This window comes from Sceloporus undulatus, chromosome 2 (assembly GCF_019175285.1).
Source record: "Sceloporus undulatus isolate JIND9_A2432 ecotype Alabama chromosome 2, SceUnd_v1.1, whole genome shotgun sequence".
Classification (NCBI taxonomy): Eukaryota; Metazoa; Chordata; class Lepidosauria; order Squamata; family Phrynosomatidae; genus Sceloporus; species Sceloporus undulatus.
The window spans coordinates 69,524,145-69,544,997 of NC_056523.1; the positions used below are offsets into that span (position 1 = coordinate 69,524,145).

At 39.3% G+C, this 20,853-nt stretch overlaps 1 pseudogene; it reads left to right on the top strand.

Annotated features, from left to right (window-relative positions):
• Positions 1-20,853, top strand: part of LOC121922492 — a 52,480-nt pseudogene that overhangs the window by 11,918 nt on the left and 19,709 nt on the right.

The window sequence follows — 20,853 nt, forward strand, 5'->3', positions numbered from 1 at the left end:
TCCCTCAGAGGCCGAACGATGACAGTTAGGGAGGGAGGAGCCTCTTTCTTCAGGCCAGCCCCTGATGGAACTGGGCCAGCCTTCTCTCTCCCTCAGAGGCCGAAAGATGACAGTTAGGGAGGGAGGAGCCTCTTTCTTCAGGCCAGCCCCTGATGGAATATCCTACGTTTTCTCTGAAACAAAACAGTGGGAAGTTTAGAAGATTGAAAGGGAAATACTTCAAACAGCACATCGTTTAGTTGCAAGGAAACATAGTATGGACAGTTTTGTTTTTTTTTTAACCTGTTCTGAAGTACAGTGTAGCAACCATGCCTGGCACTACCATGAAGGATAGGTGAGCGCTTTCCCAAGGCAAGCTCATCTTCCACAATTGTTCTGTCCCTGGTGTGTTTATATCTGGTGAATGGAGTAAATTGGCTACAAATCATCCCAATTAGTCATTTGTTACAAAATTTATAATCTGTCTAAGAAGATTATGTTCAAGCGTCAAATTCTGGAGTGAATGTCCCTGTGCCTTTCTGGACATGCAGAAGAGAGAGAGGACATGCTGAAGAATCCCAAAGATTAAAAGGGTGGCACAGCAGTGGAAAAAAAGTGCTTGAGACTGCTGCTTTTTTAAAGTTAATGCTTCCCCTGTTGTTCTGGTTGTAGCAAGGTGTGGCGATCCACCTGAGGAGCTGAGGTGTCCCGCATGCCTAAGGGGCAGTTTCCACCAGAAGGAGGCCCCAGGGCTGCTGGAGGTCACCAAGGCCTGTTACAGACTGCCAAAATAAAGCTGCTTCGAGTCTCTTTGGAGGTATGCTATTTAAATGATGCATGGGTCCTAAGAGTCCGGAGGTCGCACCAAAGCCACACTCCATTCCTAAGCACTGGAGTGCAGCTTTGGTGCAGCTTCCGGATTCTTAGGATGCATGCATCATTTAAACAGCATACCTCCAAAGAGACCCGAAGCAGCTTTATTTTGGCAGTCTGTAACAGGCCCTAGTCTCCAAATCCAGAGCTGGTGGGTCGTGGGAGCACAAGGGAGGGGCAAGAGAGAGAGGTGGAGGAAGAATGCTGATTGGTGGAGAGGGAGAGGCCTGTGGGGCCAAGGCAGGTTAAAAGCAAGGGTCAGACGGACCTGGGAGGAGGACTGAGAGAGTGGGGCAGATATGTGTCAGGAACAAGGGAGAGTGTGAGGCAGAGCCACCCAGAATCTAAGGGCTGACCACAGGTCTGCTTCACGCTGGGGCTGGAAGAGGTCTGATGATGGGGAGCAGGATAGGAGAGGACCCTGACCAGGAGAGGGATGAGGACAGTGCTAGTTATCTCTGAAGTGAGGGCTGGAGAACCCTCCCTTCAAGAGTGTCTTTTGACTCACTGGACTATGAGGGGGTGTGGTGGGACACCAGAGGTTGATGCTGAAAAGTCAGGTGAAGCCCTGCTCCTGTAGAGAAGCCCGACTGGGTATTCTTGGAGAAGGGAACTTGGTTGGGATGTGCAGCCCTGGAGCAAAGCATCTCAGAAGAGAGTGATATAGAGAGAAGCCTGAAGACTTAAGGTCGCCAGGCCTATTGGCTGTCATTTACTTTTGTTCGGTGAGGGTATATTCCTTTGTTGGCAGTTCCAAATAAAGACAGAGGCGGGTTACAGACCGCTGAAAAGCGGCGGCCTGCACCCACCCCTTTCCCAGCTGGATCAGGGCCTCAGTGGCCAGAGCGGCAGCCGCTGAGGCCCCGATCCTCCGCTTTCCAGGCTGCGGGGAAGTGGCAAAAGGCCCCTTCCCCGCAGCCTGGAAAGGGGTGTCCTTGGAGCTTCAAGCCCCAAGGACACCCCACGGCAGCGGGGAGGAGGAGAAAGGGGCCGCTTGGCCCCTTTCTCCTCTGCGTCGTTGGGCGCAGCCGTCTGAAGGCTGCACCCAGCAACGCAAACGGCAAAAGGAGCTCCGTTTCGGAGCACCTTTTGCGGCCGGGGAAGGGGCGCACTATGCGCCCTGCCGCGGCATGACGACGTCACGTCTGCGCCGCCCCGTATAGAGGCGGCACGGTCGTGATGTCGTAATGGCGGCGGCCATGTGGAACGGCCGCTGCCATTTTGTGTGCGCTCCGCGCATGCTAGGATTGGGGGTGTCCAGAAAGGATGCCCCTTTCTAACCCTAGCACGCGCGGAGCACGCACTTTTAGGCCCGTTTATAATGGGCCAGAGTTAACTTATTGAGCATCCAAACCCGCTTCCACGTCTTCTTTTGGGCATGGAGTCTCTCCGGCAAGCCATGCCACACCCTACTGCAGAAAGGGGCAGGGCCACACAAGGGTATTTTATATGTGGAATAAATGAGGATCATGGAGGGTAATACCAAGCTTATGAAGAATTGAACTTCTAAATGTTTCTGTCTTTATGGCAGGCTCTACAGTGGCCAGGCTGGATGCAGAACAATTTAGGGTTAGTGACAAAGCAGTAATTATATCCTTAGACAAACTGAAACCAACAAATCTAGTTTATAATGGTTTGCTGGAAAGTACTAAATTTGATTTTATTGAAGTTAGAAATGAGTGGAATAAATAAATAGTTCTCTATAAATCAGCTAATGGAAAACTGCCCTAGTTTCCATTCCTAAACATTTCTTTCAACCTAAAACTACATTTGTTTTGGCAAAAATTGGTCTTTCATGTACTGTATATTGGACACCATTGCAGCTCTTTAGAAAGAAACTGTCTGTTTCAATTATATATCTGCAATAATGCTTCCCTGTGGCATATGTTATAGATGTGTTCCATGTTTACCTGTTTGTGGTTGGATTAGGGTTACCCATTCAGAATTATCCCAGATGAATGACCCAAAATCAAGGTAAAGTTGTTGGTGATGTAACTATTATGAATTCAGTATGAACTACACCCATTTACAGCTTGTAATTCAAACACACACACAAGGAGAACATATTTTCTTATTTGGAAATAGACAGAAGTCTTAGCTAAAAGGGCTGTTTCCAGATCATGGTGAAATGAAGGGATTATTCCTTCTCACTTACTTAGGAAGATAGGATAAGGAACATTTAATCTTGCCTACTTGCTTCTAGTGAGGTAGTGAATGCAGAACAGAGGGTGAGCTCTGGTGCTTCAGTGACTGATGGTAAAAGAGGATTATAGCTGTAAATCATAGATCCAAGGAGAGTCTTCAATAATTAAGCCTTGTAAATTTTTACATGCAGCTGCTGTACTAGCTAGACTGGAGATTTGCACAGAGGCATTTCTTCCTGCCAGGAGCTAAGCCCATCAAAACTGGAGAATTTGCATCTTCAACTGCTGTCTGGAGATGTCCCCTAAAAAATTGGCGACTCAGGGTCATGTCCTGAGATCTAGCAGCTCTAGATCGGATGGATATATTACAACTTATTGATTTTGCATTAGAAAAAAATCTTTGATATTTGTACATAGACGCACATGTGGAGAAAATTGTAGACAGAGCAGAACTCCTCTGTTACTATCTTTGATATAGAGCAATCCAAAAATGAATGGAGCTTCTATAAACTGCACTGCCCATGCTCAACTCAGACAGCTTCTTCACAAGAATCCTATAATCAGTAGTATCAAAAGCTGCTGAGAAGTCCTAGAGAATCAACAGTGTTGCAGTCCCCCTATGTCCCCTCCCCAAAAAGTGTCTCACAAGGCAAACCATACTGAAATTGATCTACAAAATTTGTTTCATCCAAGACTGATTGGATCTGATTTGACACACTGTTGTTTCTTCTTTAGCAAAAATGCACATACAATTAGTTTTATCCCTGATGGTACTGCAGATTTAGCACTTGGCAGAACGTTATTCTGAAAACATCTTATTGGAGAAACTGCTAGGATGCTATTTTCTATGGAGAGGGCTTACATTATATGCTTTCAAGGTAATAAAAGCCAATCAGGCGCAGTATAATTTAACAGTCTCTTAAAAGTACCTGTGCCCACTGAGGCACATCGGAGCTTATTAGGTAAGTGGGAAACCATAGATCTTTGAAGCCCTTTTATAGTATAAGGGAAGAATTAAATGTATGTCGTGACTCCCAGTACAAGGAAAGTATTCTTGAAGCTAGATAACAAAAACAGTAATAGAGTAGGGAAAATATTTCTACTAATTTCTAGCTGCTTTCTAGTTGTAAAATCAGTGTGGATCAGCAGAGTTACTCAAAAAAATTACTTAAAAAAGATATTTTGGCTTAAATGAAGATATATTTGTAGAAAATTTAAAATTATTGAAGCATGCTTAACTGGATTCTTACCAGCTGATTGAACAGATTACTGTTAAAAGTGGCTTTGTTGTTCATTTAAGAATGCATGGCGTGCAAAGTTTGTTAACTATAAGCTATTATTAGACCTGTTTTGTGTTCTTATTTATCATACGATGAGCTACTAATCATTTTCAGGGGCCACTTTTGACCAGAAGGTTATAAATGTTAAATTATAATGACAATCAATTTTCCATAGTAAACTTTTGAAACAATAGAGGCTATCTGTGTTGCCTGCTAGGTAAATTTCCTAATTAAGTTTCTTATTTCTTGGAATAACATTTTGGAAAACTTATTTGGTACTTTAGTCCAATGGTTAGTTGGAGTAGTATGGTTCAGTTTATGGCAGCTTCACTGGCTATTGAATTATTTATATCACTTGAGATCAGTTTCCTTGTTGGGCCACCTTCTCCCATGCAAGCCTGCCTGAGTGATTTTCCAGTGAGGCTCTTCTCTCATTCTTGTCAGTATCTGAAAACTCCTTAGGAGGGACAGAAGAGAAGACCTTCTCAGCAGCTGCACCTTAGCTTTGGGAAGACATGCAAGAGTTCCAAAGTTCAGCCCTTTTCTTGCCCTTTTTCAATGAAGTTATACTAGCTTACATAGGCTGGAAAGTTATGATCTTTTTTTACTATTTATGATGATTTAATTGGCGGTTAGCTGGTGTTATTATTTTTACTTTGCTTTTTGATTAATTTTACCTGCTTTTCAATTTATATATTATGTACTTTTATATTTATTGTGGTTTCTTTTTTTTTGTTGGTCACTCTCCATGTCACATGTTGGAAGGGAAGGTATAAATAAAAACTTTGAAATAAAAACAAAACTTGGGAGTTCAGTTTCTCTTAGATTAATGTAATCTGTCAAAAAGATCACCTCCTTAGAGATTTTAGCCTCACTTATTCTACATGAAATTTCTGGATTTCCATAATCTCTAGGCCAATTGTGAAACCTTTTCAAAGTACAGTTACTATTTTTTCAAGAATGTTCTACAAATCAAAGGGTATTTGAATTTTGAAGATCCTTTCCATGTTCTCCCACAGAGTATCACTCTCACTATTGGGAAGGCTCCACTTTTTCTTCCACTACTGTGATCACCAGATATGGGTGTTTTCCAACCCTCATCCCTCCAGCTGTGCGATTTACACTTCAGCCATCCCATCTGTGCCACCATCTTGAGAATTCCTCTCAGGCAATCCCACCACTGGCTGAATGCCCTCAGGGTACCTATTATGCACCGTCTATCCACAATGGGTACCAACCCCCTGTCTTCAGTGCTGCCACCTTGTCTGAATCCAAGCTTTCAGAGAGATAGATCTAATCTGCCCTGCAGAATTAATGTGATTTGATGCTGCTTTAACTGCCATGGCTCCATCCTGTGGAACCCTGGGTTTTGTTGTGGCACTGAACTTTCTGACAGAGAAGGCTAAATATCACACAAAGCTACCAATTCCAAATTCTGTAGCATTGAGCCAGGGCAGTTAAAGCAGTGTCAGACTGCATTCTTTCTGCAGTGCAGATTAGCCCATAGTGTTTCTAGGGGCCAAAAGTTTATAAAAACATAAATCTTTATTAACCAAAGGTAAACATAACACAAGGGATGTGGTGGCTTAGTGGTTAAGACATCAATTCTGACGACCGGAAGATTGAAAGGTTGGCAATTCAAAGGCTGAGTACTGCATGATGAAGTGAGCTTCTGTCACTAGTCCCAGCTTCTGCCAGCCTAACAGTTCACAAGCAAGCAAATGTGAGCAGATAAATAGGTACCACTTTGGGGGGAAGGTAACAGCATTTAGTGCAGCCATGCTGGCCACATGACCACCAGAGCAGTCCTTGGACAACGCTGGCTCTTTGGCTTTGTGACAGAGATGAGCACTGCCCCCTACAATCAGTTATGACTAAACATGTCAAGGGACTACTTTTACCTTTACCTTTTAAATGTGATATAGGAGATTATTTATTTATTACATCTAAAATACCACATTCTTGTCACGTGCATTCAACTTAGGTTAATGCAGACCCTTACTCATAACTCAAGCTCCCTTCCCTCAATCCAACTCTAGTCTGACTCAAACTGTTTTCTAACTGTGCTTTACTCAAGCCCTATGCTAATTGATTCCCCACTCAAACTGAAAACTCCCAGCTGTCATTCATCTGTTTTATGCAGTTTCCCCAGACATTCCACCAATCAGCATTCCCTTCAACTTTCCATTTCTGGCATTTCTCTCCTTTTCCTCATGCTCTAATATACACGTAATAAATAAAATACATATAAAGCATGACATCCTTCCAGCAAACATCAAACTTGTATAGAGAAGGATGCTCCTTCAAGTGCCAGGGTCCCATGGCAGTTTATGGTGTTGAATGTCATCACCAGCACTCTGGATTCAGATCAGAAGTATGGCAGCCAGGACAATGAGCTGACTGTAACTTCCAAGAGGAGCCTCATAAAATAAATTTTAGTGGTTTGAAAATGAAGCAGTTGTGTTTTAAAAATTAAGCCTAGGTGGCCAGTGCATTTGAGTAGATTAATACTGAATAAAAATTAAAAGTAAATTATCTCAATCTGTTTCTGTCATAAATATATTTTAAACTTGAAACTTTCAGGGAAGAATTCAGTTATCACGATATAGATACCTATGCCAGGAAGACCTTGCCAAGCTCCTCAAAGTCCACTTCCATCTATTGCAGTCTGTGAGCTGTTTTATGTGAGAAAAGCTGGTCCTTCAAATAACCTAATCCAGAGCCATTTAGGACTCTATATAAAATGTATGATAGCAAATGATGCCAAATATGTGGTGGGAACCTCTCCCCTCCCTGCTCTCCTATTCTTGTTACTATTATAGAGGCATTTCTTCCTGAGCTTGTGATCTCAGCTTCATGCTAGAAGTCTTGTAAAGATGATGTCTCTTCAAATGGCTTTTTGTAATTTTCTTGGATTATTAGTCTGACAAGACCAATGAAGCAGCATTAGAGAATTGGAATAGTTTCAGAGCTTCCCCCCCAAGAAAACAGCAGATTCCTTTCCAGCTCTCATATTTTATTTTCTAATCTGTTTCCAGCTGGCAGCTTACACTTCGCCTGTTGGCAGGTCTCAACTTCATTTTACTGCTTTGAAGAATTCTAATAATGTGTATGCAAACAACATTTTGGGGAGCATCTGCCAGTTGATTGGTATCTACTGTATCTATGAAACCAGCAAAGGTTTTTGTTTTTAAAAGATCCAAATCCACATTGTGAAGATACTCTCTGTACATGCAAGGTAGTATTTCCAGTTTAATGACTCTGTGGGCAGTGCTACTTTTTAGGCAGAATCCAATGGACCTATTGCAGTATTCCTTAATTAGTTTTTTTTTTCAAGCATCCCCCTTTCTTTGAGCCTCTTATATCATCTGGCAAGCTGTCCCCCCAAGTTAGAAGACTCTTGGTGCCCTTCCATAACACTTCAGAGGGTGCTAACAGAAAAAAGGATCACATAAACCCTTTTTATGTATGTGCAAATGTCTTTGAATCCCAGTCCATGACTTTATTTAACAAATTTGTGTGACAGCAGGCCTACTTTGAAGAAATTACTTTGAAGTGAGATCTATTAGGAAACTATGCAAACAGTGGTAAATAAATCTGGAAGAGTTCCTTTAGTTAACAGGCTTTTGAATTTTGAGGGAGATACTTTTATGTCAAGGTTGTGCAGCAGAAATTTTGAGGAAAAGAAACTGAATTCTAAGTAAATTTTTCTTAGGTCCAAAACACACTGCACAAATAAACCAGTTTGAGACCGCTTTAACTGCCCTAGCTCATTGCTAGGGAATCCTCAGAACTGTAGTTTATTGTGGTACCAGAGCTCTCTGAGAGAGAAGGCTAAGTGTCTCACAGATTTACAGTTCCCAGAATTTCCTAGCTTTGAGCCAGGGCATTTAAAGTGGTCTGAAACTGGATTATTTCTGCAGTGTGTTTTGGACCTTAGGTACCTAATAGCTTTACTCATGTAGCTCTTTCCAAAACTTAGCAAATACCTCAGCAATTGCACAGAGTTTCCCATTTTGTTTTATAGCTGAGAGAAACTATGTGTGCAGCTTGGAGGTGGGATAATATCAAACTACACTGTAATAGCGCTATTATTCCACTTTAACTGCTATGTCTGCCTCCTGTGGAATCCTGGGATTTTAGGGAGGGACATTAAGAATTTTTAGCCAGAGAGCTCTTAGGCCTCACTAAACTATAAACCGCAAATTTCCACTGGAGGTAGCCATAGCAGTTAAAATGGAATGATAGCACTATAACAGTGTAGTATGGTATTGTCTCTTCGGGAAGCTGAAAAGTCCTAATTCATTTAATAACTTCCATTTCTTCTAAGCACAAGGGTAATAGCCTCAATCTCATTGTATGAAGTGTTGTATGAGCTTTGAAAGAGCATGACAGTTTTTTCATTCTGGTTAGGTAGCCCAAATGATCAAACAACTGCATAAATTCCATGTTACCTTAAAGGGTAATAATCTTCAGGTGGATGCTGGCTTGAGAAGTCAGCTGATGTGAAGGTCTAGGTGCATTGAGACATGGTTAGAGAAGGCTTTTCTACAGGAATGGGACTTGGAAGTATGGGAACAAACATTACATAAAAGGTGGATGATGTTCCTTAATTAGCCCTCAGCTGTATCCTGTGTCTTATAAATATTAATACAGTAGTTGTTATAAAATTGTTGTTACTAAGACAACCATACTTAATACAGTACTTAAGATCTGCCATTGACTGAAAATAAACTTTTCGTCTATTAGAAATAGTAATAATTGAAAAATGTTCTCACTAATATGGGCACACAAATGAAGGAATAGTATCTAATGTTGTATCCCGAGTTGTTCCATTTTTAAAATACCATGTCAACAGGTGGTTGGTTCACAAGGGCTATACCAAAGTACAACTCGGTGTTCTCCTTTTCGTGGCATCTGTACACATATTTGGGCATAATCACAGACTGTTCTAGACATTTGGAGCATGAACCTTCCATTCTGTAAGATAACATTTATTTATTAGATTTTTCCAACATCCAAAGTTTAAAAATTCATACAAAACAACTGACAGGGTGAACCAATAACAATAACTACACAAAAAAATAAACACAACTAATCAAGAGAAACAAAAACATTTATTTACTTCCTTACCTACAATGTTTAGTTTGAAAGCATATTGTCTCTTTCATGAAATATTCCTGCTTTATTCTACTACCACTACCTGTATTCCCCCCTTCTTAATCCTGCTATTAGTAAATAAGAAATACCGTATGTATTGGACTATGAGTCGATCACATGTATAAGTCAAGGGCAAGTTTTGGGGCCAAAGTAATGGATTTTGGAATGATCCGTGGATAGGTCAAGGGTAAAACCTTGAGGTTCCTCAGGTCCATGGTGGCTCTATAGCATTTCCCTGGCAGTGGACAGAGGCTGTTTCTCTGCCACAGTGAGGAAACCCCAAGGAGCCCTGGTTGCAGCCCTTTATTCCTTGGAGTTGGGTTTAAACAGTCACAGGTGCCCTCTGCCCCTTCAATCCCTCCAAGAAACCTAATTTTACAGTAGACTTTCCCCCGTAATGGAAGCTCTTTATTGCGGGCCCATCCACAGTTGTCTGCAGCGGCCGCCTTGTCTTCTCGATGAGGAGGAGGCAGGGGTGAAGAGTCCATTGGGGCAGAGCCAAACATAAGGCAGGCTAAGGCAGGCAGGGAGAGAAACTGTGTGTGTGCTGGACTAGAGAAAGTGGGGAGGAAGGTGTGTGTGTTTGTGATCAGCTGTTGGTCTGTGAGAAATAAAAATTACCCTGCACTCCCTTTGCTTCCAGCAGCCCAGGCAGCTAAGGAAAGTGGGGAGGAAGGTGTGTGTCTGTGTCACTGAATGAGCTGACATCATCAACATTGCCATTTTGATACGTATACAAGTCAACCCAGGAATTTGGGGTCAATTTCTGGGCATAAATATCTCGACTTATAGACAAATATATACGGTACCTTTCTCCCTCTTCTTCTTAATTTCTTAATCCTGAACTCCCACAGTTGCCATATCTCTCAATTTTTTATTCAAGTAGCTAATCATACTATTCCAGTATTTCTTAAATTACTTCAGGTCTCCATCACAAATCTGTTTAGATAATCTGTCCATTTCAGCCATATACATTTTCAAGAACCAGTCTTCAGTTGTGGGAATCTTCTCTTTCCTCCACATCCAGGCATATAAATGTCTTGCAGCCGTTATAATATAAAACAAAACTTGCCCATGTTTTTTCTGGGTCCTCATCTGGCATGTTTAGCAAAAATAAATCTGGTTTCAAGAATTTATTAATTTGTAAAATATCATTTATCAGCTTTAGTATTTACAGCCAATACTTTTTTACTTTGGGACAGGACTACCACATAGGGTAGAAGGTGCCTGTCTCTTTTAAACATTTCCAACAATGATTATTTGTCCCTTTGTACATTTTAGGGTCAAATGTCAAGATAACCTTGAGAAAAATCTAATCTGTCATAACCGGTGACCAATCTAGCTGCTGCGTATTGAACTAATTGAAGCTTCTGAACTTGGTACAAAGGTAGCCCCATGTAGAGCACATTGCAGAAATCTAAACGAGAGATTACCAGTGCAAGTACCACTGTTGCAAGGTCCTTTTGGTTCAGGTAAGGGCGTAACAGCCGAAGTTGGTACCAAGTACTCCTAGCCGTCACTTCTACTTGAGATGACAACTGTAGAGACAGATCCAGGAGTACTCCCAAACTGCGAAATTCATTCTTTAGGGGAAGTGTGACCCCATCCAGGACAGGTTGACAAAATTCCTTGCCTGGGCCAGGGGTTCCTATTGCAAGTACCTCCGTTTTCTCTGGATTCAACCTGAGTTTGTTTTCCCTCATCCAGCCCATTTAGAGGAGAGATGCCATCCTTGGTCACGGCAATAGTCGGAGGCATAGAGAAATAAATTTGAATGTCATCAGTGTACTGATAACACTGCGCCCCATGCCTCTGGAAACAACTAAAACTTTACAACAAAAGTTTTTAAAATGCCCATTGCCTTTGTTTCTGTGTTACTGTAGACTATTTCAAGTGTTTAATATTAACATGCCTTTTCTGAATGTTGCATGGACATCCTTATTTACAGACTTTTTTCTGCTTTTCAGCATTCATCTCTCTGTGTAACTCAAATAAATCATTTTCACCAGCATTCCCCCTGCAAATCTCTTTCTTGGCTTCTGATGTTGTTTTACAACTTTCTTACCCTCTCCATAATTTACATTGAAGGAATGTGATGAATGTAAATCAGCTAGATTACTGTACTGTCTAGACTATAAAGTTTAATACTGCTATGTGACGTTTAGGCAGGTAACTAACTATACCTTGTATGTAAAGTCGAAGGCTTATATGCTTATATAAACTGGCATTTCAATCTTATTTCTAAGTTAGTGAAAAATAGCATTAAGAGAATCTGCCTTCCCTCCAGGGCTTTGCAGTTGTAGAGCAGGTTGAGAACTTTTCTCTAATTTTCATACTAGTTTAAGCTACAACCATAAAGAGTATGTCTCACCAGTATTCAGGCTGTTTCAATTACCCATTCTCAGTCGGCATCATATTAACTTTTTCAGGGTGACCTTTCAATTTCTTTCTTACTAAGCTACCTTAAATTTTGTTTCCCCTTGTTTTTATTATATAAACATTTCTTCATTTGTGTTTAACAGAATGGGCAGGTTCAGTAGTTTTGCACCATGCTAAATGTAAAAGAGAACACTGGATTTAAAGTGTTCAAATTATAAATAGATTGCACACCAAAAGTCTTGAATTAAGGGCTAGTGCAAAGTGTGCTGTATTAATAATAAAATATCAAAAATTCCAGGTATATTGGATTATAGTGTTGATTATTCCTAACCATTAGTCATGATGTTTAGCACTGATTGGAATTGTAGTTCAGATCATCTAGAAGGAGCTAGGCTGCCTATCCTTGAGCTGAAAGATAATTACTGACAAAGAACCTTGGTACTGAAAGCTTGAGTAATTCCTAGAATACCACTATAATGCTCTTCATAAGTATTCAGTTGCAGTTTACTCTGAAATAATAGATGGCATTTCAGAAGATAAAAATTGGGGCAATTCCTAATTCAGATGAGCAGAGTATGTAGTTAAGTTGGTGTAACTGGCAGTCTGCTGATTATCCTTAATTCTCTTTCAGTGAAACGCTTTAGAGAACCAAAACATGAAAGACGTCCATGGAGGATTTGGTAAGAGTGTTAAGTATAATTCCTAGACTATATTCCTCTTTCCTAGATGGTTATCTTTGTAGACTTTGGGTAATGTAGTACAAAAGGTGGGTAATTGCAACCTGATTAGTGCTTTTCAGATTGTGTGTGCATAGAAGCAGAGATGTCCATGGATATGAACTCTTGATTCTGATGTTGCCCAACAAACTTTGGGTGGCTAATTCAAAATATGAGGCACTGTAGTAGATTTAGAAATTTTAAATCCCCCCCCCCCAAATCACCTTTTTAGAGCAAAAATATAATAGGCAATATGGATTCTTTTTTCCCCTTTTTTTGTCTTACCATAGTTTGCTAGACGTTCTGAAGTAAATCCCTTGCCCTAATTAGAGATTGGTTTTGCTTTCAAAGCCTATTATAAGCTTTGTTAGCTTCAGTAATGCACTCCTACTGTCAAACCTAAAGCTGCTAGCCTCTTCCTATAATCAAATTATGGTTGTGAAGAACCCAGCATTTTAAGAAGACTACCAAGCACTAGCTCTCTAGAATTCTCACTGTGGCCCATGCCATCTCATCCACATTCCATAAAAATTATTTGCATCATCAAGGCTGTAAAGCTGATGCCTTAATAGAGCTGTATTTTACACTACTTGATATTACTTTTCTCAGTGTCTCTTGGCATTCTCTTCAGGTGATCAGTAGAGGTGTCAGGGAGGGTAGAAAGTAATAGAGAATCATCACAGTATGTGTGTCTTTACTAGCTATTAAGCTAAAAATCTAAGGAATAGGTGGTGGTAGCATCATGTAGAGACTTGGATATCAGTAGTTTGGGTAAAAAATATCTAGGGCTAGCCATGTTAGCCATATAGCAAATCCAATAACATCAAAACCATGATACCTTTATTGGGCTAACCAAAAATTTGCCAGTGACCATATGGCCAAAGGGGGAGATGCCAGCCTGCAGATAGCCCTCCCTACCATCTGAACTAAGACCAGAAAAAGAAAATACAGGCCTATGACTAACATCTTCAATTTCTTTCTCCTGTTTGCCTGATGAAGAAGCCAATATGATTTTGAAAGCTTGCGGCATGTAATTGTGCATTTTGTTTGTCCTAATAAAGGCATCATTGTTTGGATGTTATAGTAATTTGAGTAGAATTTGAAAGAAGTCTCTGACATCTGCATTTGAATAACAGGAAGCATATCATTGGTATATGTAAAGTTCAGCTTCCCTGCTAATTGTCCTTATGAATATGAGGTATTTATATGTTTTTTCTTTCCTTCAGTTAGATAAGTAAATTTGAAAATCCAGTAGTAAGGTAGATAGCCAGGCATGGAGAAACAGAATTTAATTTTTTTTTTCAAACATCTTTTGTTGATGTATTGTCTTTCTAAACCTTACAATATTCTAGTGAAGAGTTCTGTGCCATTAATGCTAAATATGATTTTCCCCTTTTAATCTTTCTGTAGGTTTTTGGATACTTCTAAACAAGCCATAGGGATGTTATTCATCCACTTTGCCAATGTTTATTTATCAGACCTTACTAAAGAAGACCCTTGTTCACTGTAAGTAATATATTTTTGAGTGAACAATCTTACCTCAAGTTCAGTTGATAAAGATGCAAAAATCTGTGTTGACGGTTTTTCATAATAAGTAGCTGCACATCTTGCATTACTTATGCTGTTTTTTCTATTGTAAGTAATTGTTGGACATACTTCAGGAATGAAAATGCCTACAACCTCTGGTGTGGAGCAATTGGGGCCATAGAGGGAGGGTTTTTTGTTTTTGCTTTTTAAACACACCAAATATACGGATAATGCTTTCCCCAAAATACACAAATTTAGAACCCTAAGTTACATTTTTATTGTCAAGTTCTGTATTCCACAAGGTGGAGCAGTTCTACAGTATAAATTGAGAAACAGACATGGGCAATCAGTAGTATAAGAGTTACACAGCTTGATATTTATCAAGCTAAGATTGCCCTCTGGTGGAGTCTTTTATAATAACTGTGCACCTAAACCCATCAGTACTCTATCACTTCTTGTTGTGTGCCTTCAACACATTTCTGACTTATGGTGACCTATCATGGGTTTACCTGGCAAGATTTGTTCAGAAGTGGGTTTACCTTTGCTTCCCACTGAGGCTGAAAGAGTGTGACATGCTCACAGTCACCCAGTGGGTTTCCATGCCTCAGTGGGGAAATGTACTCTGGTATCCAGAGTCATAGTCCAATTCTCAAACCACTATGCTACATTGGCTCTCTATCGCAATATGCCTGGGTGTGCCAGTATTTGCTATACTGGTATGATCATAGGAAGGAGGCAGTAACCAAGAACACTGGCAACACAGCCGAATGAAACACCCATCATGCTCATTAAGTTGAGGAGACAGAACATTCCTAAGCATCCAATTGCACTAATACCATATACATAACCAAACTGAATTTTGCCAGCCAGTAATAGGGTGGCACCAAAGACTGGTATTAATCTTTTAAAAAGTTGTAAGTCAGAAATGTCTTAAAGCAGAGCTGAACTCATCAGGCTTAAAATCCATTAATCTAATCATTAATTGACCAAAGGTTTCAGCCTTTACCCTCACAGTGAGAAATAATACATTTCACTTTTGCATAGGTTACATAGAAGTTAAAACTCTTACATCAAAGAGGAAGTGTAGAGAGCCTGTGGTCCACTTTTTCTTTCAGTTTTTCGCTACCTGTTTTGGGTTTGTTTGTTTTTGTTATTGTGTCCTAGTTTTGGTTGAGAAGGTAAATAGTAAAGTGGTTTAGAGCCGTTATATTGCATAGTGGGTGAGGTCAAAAAGAACATGCAATACAAGGATATATTCATATTGTACACTGACATTGCTGTTCATTTGTATCTGGAAGGTGTTATAGCCTAGATGTTAGATTTTGTGTTACATTGCTGTTAATTATGTAAACTGCTGAGCATTATGGCTAAAAATATAGAAGCACTTTCAAGGGCTTAGTAAAGATGATGGGTGGTAGTAATAAGGGTAATTTTGATTTTTACCATTACATAACTAAAGTATGTCCATCCTTAGGTGCCTTTTGTTTTTGTTTTTTTCATCATCTTAGGTACCTTATCAACTTTCTGTTGGATGCCACTTTAGGAATGCTGCTAATTTATGCTGGAATACGGGCAGTAAGCAGCATTGTTGAATGGCAACAGTGGGAGTCTCTTCGCTTTGGTGAATATGGTAAGGATTTTAATTCTTAGCATGCTTTATGCCATTTAGTCACAACATTAGAAATTATGCAACATGGCTTTTTCCAAAGATGCAGATAATAGATGACTTCAAATGGCCAAAATATGGTCTTGTTTTGCTATACAGGTTTCCAGAAAACCTATATAGCATACTTTGTGCTTTCGATAACAGCACCACAGTGTAATAGGAGTGGGGTTTTTTAAAGCTTTGAAACATAGATTTTGAATCATAGGTGCAGTAGAGACCGCCGAAAAACAGCGGCCTGCCAGCACCTATTTTTTCGCCGGAGGGAAGCTGCAGCTGCCAAACTGTGCGGCTTCCCTCTGGCGGAAAAAGAACCCATGAAAAGTGGGTTCTTTTTACGCCGCAAGGGTGGCATAACGAGTGTGCCACTGGTGCACTCGTTACATAAGTGCCGTGTGGTGCTTACGTAACAGTGGCGTCGCCCATGTATACAGAGCGTCTCAATTATTATGCCCTCATCACATGCTAGGGTTGCGGGGTGTGTGGGCGCTCCGCCCCTAGGCAACCCTAGCACGTGACAAGGGCGTCACTGGGGCTCATTTGTACCAGGCCATAGTCTCCTTTTCAGTGGCTGCCACCTGGGTTTGGAACTCTCTTTCAAGGGAAGCTACATTGGTTTCTCTAGCAGATGAAAACCTTTTCTGTTCAGATGGGGTTTTGGCAATTAAAATTACTCCAGAGTAGAAGTCTCATATCCTCAACTTTTAGAGACTTTTAAAAACAAATTTTGCAAATTTACTAAGAGTAATTCAACACATCTTTTTTGATCTGAGAGAGATTAATATGTTTAAAACAAGTCCACATAAAGGGGAAAAAAGAATAAAATAGAGAGGAAACCAAATATAACTTCAATATTTTGAATATTGCTACTTTTGAAAAGCTACTTGTTGAAAAGGCTCTGACCTAAATCCAGTAGCAGTGGGATTTTCATCTCCTCTTCCTAAATACAGTGTAGTTCTTAAACCTTTTTGAAAAGCTGCTACCCTTTAAGAAGCTTGCCATTTTTTCTTCATTCAAAAATATCTGCCTTTATATTAAATATACACTATGTTTTGAGACATATTCCAGTTTTTTCGGTTGCAACTATATGTGTATTTTCTTGGCAGTAAATGCTGCTTAACACAGAATGGTTATGCTTAAATGCCCAAGGTTGCACTGCTGCTGGCTTTTTTGAAAATCACTTTAGAGTTTCTCTTCTCATTGTAGGGTTACCACTTAAAGTACCTGAGTAGAGTTTGTTTTTCAAAGGCTGCTCTAGAACTTGGAAATGTTACTTTTTTGGACTATATCTTACAGAATCCCTCTGCCAATGTGACCATTAATAATACTGCCTCAAAGACTATATAATCCAAAAAATAATAACTTTTCTAGCTCTGCCATCATCCATATTTCTAACTACTGTACACCAGGTAATACAGGTTAGTAATTACATCCTTTTCAGCATGATGTGAGCTAATCTGAGCTAATCAATACTATTGGTATTCCCATTGGCCTGAGCCATATAGAAGTAGCTATTGTTGGTAATACCAAAGCAGGCACTCAGGAGTATTTATATCAATAACCCTTCACACCACACCATTTCATTGTGAAATTAGAATTGCCAGTTATTTCCATCAGAAAATCCTCCAGTGCATTCAAGAATTCATCAGATTTCAGTTGCACTGGCTGCTAGAGCTGAAATAACTTTGTCTTGAAGTCGTGACATATTGAGTATATTTGCAGAGGTAAACTAAATTAGACTGCTGCCCAATGGAGAGTATTTTCATAAGTGCCTATAAATAATAAAATGAGCATTCTCTACTCCCTGATTTTACTAATGATACAAATATTGACCTTCCATTTTCATATTGTCATCTATGAGATAATCTGCTATTCTAGACATAGAAATGGATCCCTAGTGATTCATTGTTTCATGTTATTTGTGTTGGACACTCACTCAGTTCTTACATAGAAAGCCTTTCTTAGACAGGGATTTAGTATGCATTAAGAAAACTGATACTACAATATACGGGAAAGAACTGCTGGCAATACAAGGAAAGTGGAGGAGTCTGAGACTAGCAAGTATCTTGTGTTCACAGTTGTCTTAAATATAGAGAATATTATTTTGGTAGAGAAAAGGGCAAGCTGGAAAGAACCAGTAAACTACTACTGTTTATTTGTTGTCCCATTGTAGATGTAATGCTACTGATCTGTCAAGAGAATGACCAGGAGCAGGTTAAGCGCTTCCAAACTTCATAACCTATCCCATGCAAATCAGGGCCTTCCTTGTTTTGCCATTATTAATTATGTGTTTTCATATCTTCATGAATGTTAAGGCAGTATCACTCTTCAAATACAGCTGGAAACTAGTTAATATTTAACTAGTAAGTAGGCCTATACTATATAAGACTTCATTTCATCTGATGCTGACCAGGGATTGAAGATCACAACAGGCAGTCCTCTAGCCTCCTCCTAATTTTTCAGGCAGTTTTAGTAGTGTTTTATCTTCATAATGCCCTGTCATCTTTGCTTTGACCTAAGAAGCAGTTTCACAAGGACTTAGTCATTGCTTTCTATTGCTGGGTTACCTCATTCAGCAGGTAATGGCAACTATATTTGGGTAGTATAAAATGTATGTCATTGCAAACTATTAATTTTTAAAAAAATAAAACAAAACTGTGTCTGTTATATGTGTTTCAGCAGATAATCTAATTATTTACCATGCCCTTTCAGTCCTAGAAGTAAATTGTACATTTGAAAATACTACAGTTTGAACTTGAAATAAGTAGTATATTACTGATTTATATTTAGTGCTTGTCCACAGTTCTGCCCATTTATTATTATTAGAATGTATTTATTTAGCACCATCAATATACCTGTGCATATAAATAATAAAGGAAGGTGAGCATGTAATTGAAGGGTAGATGCCAATATAAGAATCTAATCCTTCTTTTGGATTAGCCTAGTGATGGAGGAATTCTAACAGTGAATGGGTTATATAGCATAGAAGAAAAAATTAGCCATATGTGTTGATCCCCCGATGTTACATGCAATTATGTTTATTTTTAATAGTCAAATAGGCTTATAAATAATTAAAAGATATTTATTTCAGCTTTTTCATAACTAATTTAATATGCTTAAACTTAATAAATCCCAAGGTGTTATAGACAGTAGAAAACAGAACCTTGCCAGCAGGCTAGCAGTGTAAATAAACAGAAGGTAAGGGATAAGGGAATATAATAACTATGACTTGGTTTCAGAATCCCATCTGTAATGTTGATCTCTGCCAAAGTAAAGAGTAGAAACTTGTTTTTTCTTTTTTTTTAACCAAAAATCCCTGTAACTTATAACTTGCCAAAATGTATCTTCAGACAGAGGAAGAAAAAGAAGAAGAGAAAGAAAGACATTAGAGTATGAGAGATGCTAATTTTTCCCCTTCTTGCTGTACACATTGTATGACATCCAGGTAGGAGGTGAGGGTGAAATGCCTTAGTTTTTCTGAAGATTCTGTCAAAAATAGTGCTACATTTAGTTAGTCCCCAGGACGTTGATTCCACAACCCTGTATATGTATTTGAAAATAAATCCCACTGAGTTCAGTGGGATTAGCAACAGGAAAATACATGAAAGATGGCAGTTAGAAAACCTTCCACCATCTCTATAATAATAATAGCAAGCAATACTTCAAATGTTAAACAGCAAAAAAAAAAAAAAAAAAGCTACTGATAAAATAAATGGGAAGGTATCCAGAGGATTGGGAAAACTGTGAGGTTTACAGGCAGAAGGAGGGGAAACCCAAAAAAGTACCTATGAGGACAAAAGTCCAAAAAGGCATCGGGTGAGGACTGGTCATCTTCACTGGCCTCCAACAATCATGGAATGTTGAGGATCAGTTGGAAAAGAGAAACAGAGGACAAGAGTGAATTAGCTTCAAGTGTTTAAGAGGAGAGTGTGGCTGAAACCCTGAATAGCAATATTCTTATTAAGTGCTGAGGATATACTGCAATATTCTGTAAAAGATCTCATTGCAATGTTTCTGTCCTGCTAGCTAGTTCTCTACCCAGAAAAGCAGAGAATGATACAAATGGAAACATAGACTACAATGATAAAAATAGTCAAAAGGACATAAAACATGAAATACATCAACATTAAAATGTATATCAGGTGCAGAGAAGGCATTAAAAGCATGTTGAAAGTAACATATATGATAGCCCTGTTTAAGTATTTGAAAAGGTGTCATATTGAGGATAGGGCAAGCTTGTATTCTGCTGCTCCAGAGAATAGGACCCGAAACAGTGGGTGCAAGCTACAAGAAAGAGGTTCCACCTCAACCTTAGGAGGAAGGAACTTCCTGACAGTGATAGCTGTTTAACAGTGGAATACACTGCCTCAGAAAGTGGTGAAATCTCCTTCTTTGAAGGGTTTTTAAATATGAGCTGGATGGCCATCTGTCAGGGATGCTTTGATTGTGAGTTCCTGCATGGCAGGGGGTTGGCCTGGATGACCCTTGTGGTCTCTTCCAACTCTGTGATTCTATGATTCTGTGTTAATGTTCTCTGAAAAAAAAACTCTTGAAGAGAATTCCTGGAGGATCTTGATTTGGAGAGTATGCTGTAGAGCTACTGTACTAACACAGGGAATGCTGTATTTCTTGAATTCTCTCTGTAGAAAATAGAAGCTATGTTGCCTCTAGCTGAGAAATGAGAGTACTGAGGGCCACTTGTACAGATATTCTCTAAATTATAAAGTTGAAGTTTTCCTAGTAAAGAAAAAGTCATAACCTTTAATATACACAAAATAAGTCATAGAAGGTAAGCCTACAAAATAGTTAAAGCTTCAGACTCCATACTGAACAAAAAGAAAAAAGAAAAGAAAGAAATGATCCCAATATAACATTTCAAAATCTGCATTGGAATAGCTAGACTTGAAGTTTTATTGCTGATTTTTTAAAATGATTTATAATTAACTTTTTATCCTGAATCCCTAGACAGAATTAAGTGTGAGTCCTTCAATATTTTTTTCTTTAAGGAATGTCAAGACTTCCTGTTGAGTATGCAAGTGTCTATAGCACTGACATAAAAATATCATAAAACATTGAGACCAGCAAGTAAAATATCTGGTATATGTCTTTCAAAGCTTCGCCAGAAAAGGAAA